Raw genomic sequence first — 3808 nt, 5'->3', positions numbered from 1 at the left:
CCTCCGGACCCTTGGGGCCCTTTTTATACCGCCGAAAATTTGCCCAGGGTTGACGGTCTTTAATAGTATCTCGTCGGTGTTATGAAGGAGACGGTCGATCTCACTGATTTTAATGAAATTAGGCTCATTCGACGCGTTTTTGTACGAAATGAAGGAATCTGGCACAAAAAAGTGTCGCTCTGCCCCGCGAATCGAGATATTTAGCTTTAAAGTTGACGACTATGTAGGTTAGGAAATCTGTTATACCGACTACGGCTGTGTTCCAAAATTGACTGCCAGTACTGAAAATCTATAGTGCACGTAACGTAAACTGTAGCATTTTTTGTGCTGGCAGTAAATTTGAAACACAGCCAACATGTAGTGCTACGAGTATGCTTTTTTCATGCTCTCTGATATTAGGAATATTTCAAGCGGACTCTGTCTAGGTTGTAACTTCTACACAGTTAGGTCCCACGCGGATAGGATGTTATTTTTTTTTGTTCGGGGCGGCGTAGCCAAGCATTACTATCGACACACTCCACTGTCCACATGGGTTATGATTTATTTGGAATACAAGTATGTATGATAGAAACATTGCACGAGTAACTAATTCATTTTTTAATTTGATTTTAAATTTCGTGCACTCTGTTAGACCGAAATGTAACCAAGCGTATGCGCATGAGGTCAGATGCTGGATTCACACTGCATCCGATTTTCATCGTACGATGCTCTGCAACCAATCAGAAAACAGGATTCCGATGAATTTTGCTTCGTGTTATCGGAATCCTGTTTTCTGATTGGATGCAGAACGTCGTACGATGAAAATCGGATGCAGTGTGAATCCAGCAATACTCGTAGCACTATATGTAGTCTGTATGACAGATTTCCTAACCTACATAGTCGTCAACTTTAAAGCTAAATATCTCGGTTCGCGGGGCAGAGCGACACTTTTTTGTACCAGATTCTTTCATTTCGCATACAAAGATGCGTCGAATGAACCTAATTTCATTAAAATCGGTGAGGTCAGCCGTCTCCTCCATAAGTCCGGATCTATAATAGGTGTTTTAAGCCTTAAGCCGTAAGAAATTGACCAATTACAGTCGGATCCGAGGGGAATAATCGACTGTGATTCGCCCATTTCTTATGGCTTAAGGCTTAAAACTCTATTGTAGATTCGGGGTAATTACCAAACTAAGTACACAGAGATTTTAGTGCTAATTTAGTGCTCCAAAATAGACCAAAAGATTTTCAATTACGTTATTTTAATAGCGTTTTTCAGTAGCAGAGCTGGTGCGCACTCAGTGCACTTTAAAGCCGTTGTACACAAATCGACGTAAAGATGTATGTTTAATAAAAATATAGAAACGAATTAAACCGTGAAATCTTCAATAAATTTTATTGTGCTATTTAATAAAATATACGTTGGGTATTTTATTAATTTAGATATATCACTTTTACATACAGATTAAGTTAGTGTACAACAGCTTTAATGTGTACTGAGTGCGCATCAGATTTGCCAGTGAAAAACGCTATAAATATACCAACATATTTTAAATACTCCACTGTCGTATACGTTCCGAAAGAGGACGCGCCGCGCTCTAAAATTCTAAAGTGGGTATAAAGAGAGTGAAGCCAATTAACCGAAAGTCGCCGTTTCACGACAAATATTTATGACGTAATTCCTCATCCTAACCTTTTCTTTTTCTAACGTTGTCTTCCCCTAACTAATAGTTAATCGTAAAATGGTGGAACCAATCAGGAAGGAGAACCAGGATTGGCTTCACTCTCTTTATACCCACTCTATAAAATTCTAGAAGGTAGAGGCCAGTATTCATAGTAGATTCTTATTTTAAGACCGTCTTAAGTAATGTCTTAAGTCGCTAATGCGGCCCTCTGATTGGTTCATGACATCTTAAGATTGTACTTAAGACGGTCTTAAGCTGGTTCTACATTAGTCGCATCGCAACGTCGCAAGCGTTGCAGTCCAATCAACGTCAAGCTAGCTCGACTCTGATTGGACCATAACGCTCGCTGCGATGCGATCAATGTAGAATCAGCTTTAAATATAAGATCCGACTATGAATACCGGCCAGAATCTGGCCACACATCGTGAATGTTTTCATTGGTCAATCCCAAAACCCTCTTGCAATGACGTAACCAATCACACAGTACAGAAATCACGCGTATATATAGATTACAATATGCTTGAAAGTATGAAGGCTATGAACGCTTTGAAATATTTATAGCCTAACCCAGACAGTATACAATATTTATAAAATATTTACAAAATATTTTAATATGTATTTTTAATATTTTGTAAATATTTTTGTGGTCCTAGATTGCATAGATTATAAATATTTATTATAAATATTATGGAATATTTTTATCGTACATATTGTAGTAAATGCTATGAAAATACTTATCGCTTACATGTTTCGACTCATTTTTTGGCCTTCTTCAGAGACAATTGTATATAATATAAATAATGCAAGACCAAGGGATGTCTTATCAATGTGAATTTCCCCACAATATTCATGTTAATATTCTATCCATCTAATAATACAATTCCCATAAGGGAAAAAAACAGAAAAAAAGGGAAAAAGAAAAATAAAGATATAAAGGTATGTCGGATTGTGATGTCTGGGAATGGATTTAAAAATTAAGTAAAAATAATTATATAAAAGGATGCTTTAATAATAAAGTTTTATTTAACTACAGAGTGCATAGCCATTGTTTTACTACTATATTCTTTTTGTTTTAATTTGTCTTTTTTTACAAGAAATGCGCATTCTGTAAACAATAAAACGTTTTTTACTTTTCAAAGGTAAATTGTGACATAATTTCATAGAGCATGTTGTAGTTTTCATTTGGTCCATGTAAAATGTTATAAAATTATGCACATATTTAGTTTTACACAAGATAAATAGTGATGTATAATAATTTCCATCCTATAAAAATATATAAACGTTTCATTGTTGACATTAAACAGTGTATTTTTACGAAAATTCCGCAATCGAACCAGATTTGCGTATTGTTGCTTCGGATCGTAACATTTTGATCTAGCAGAATTTAAACATTCTAAGCATATTGTATTATTTTTACGTATACTTGTTATAATATAGCCTGCTTTGTTATATAAAAGACTTAATTCAACATTATCCAACTGAATTTTGTTTGATTTAGGATATGATTCAGGAAGGACTACATTCTTCTCTATTACTTTATCTTTTTTATAGATGTTTTTAAAAAATCACCAATTATGTCTCCATCATCTATATCGTAATTGGACGTATGTGGCATAAAGATATTTTGATATTGCTAGAAGCTTTAAATTCTGCTTAAACTGCAAAGCATTCGGAATTGGGTGGCTTGTTCTTACCGAAGAGAAAACATTTTCGAGACAGTCTTGCGTAAAGCGAGATGTTAAAACATAAGAATATTTTCGTTCATTTATGAGATATTTTGTCAATTCTATAATAGAAGTTGTAGCAAGCATAATACCTGTTTGAACAAGTTTAAATGTAGGTTTGTAACCAATTTTTATTTCTCTAAATAGTTCTACAACAGATTCCAGAAACGCAATACTGTCCTCGAATTTTTTTTTCCGTCATTTCATTACCTATTGTTTTACCTAATGCAACTTTTAATGTTCGAGCAGTTACCAAAGTAAACCATTTAGAGCAAATTTCAATAAATGTTGCTGTATTGTTCAATTCTTGCCTATTTTTTTTCTTCAGCGAAGAAATACAAAGCTGACATCTCGACTCAATATATTTCTCGCTTTATTTACTTTCATTCTATTAAGTGTGTGTGTGTGTGTGTGTGTGTG

This window comes from Mycetomoellerius zeteki, unplaced genomic scaffold (genome assembly GCF_001594055.1).
Source record: "Mycetomoellerius zeteki isolate Tzet28-1 unplaced genomic scaffold, Tzet1.0 scaffold562, whole genome shotgun sequence".
NCBI classification, from domain to species: domain Eukaryota; kingdom Metazoa; phylum Arthropoda; class Insecta; order Hymenoptera; family Formicidae; genus Mycetomoellerius; species Mycetomoellerius zeteki.
Note: the sequence above shows the minus strand (reverse complement) of the source record.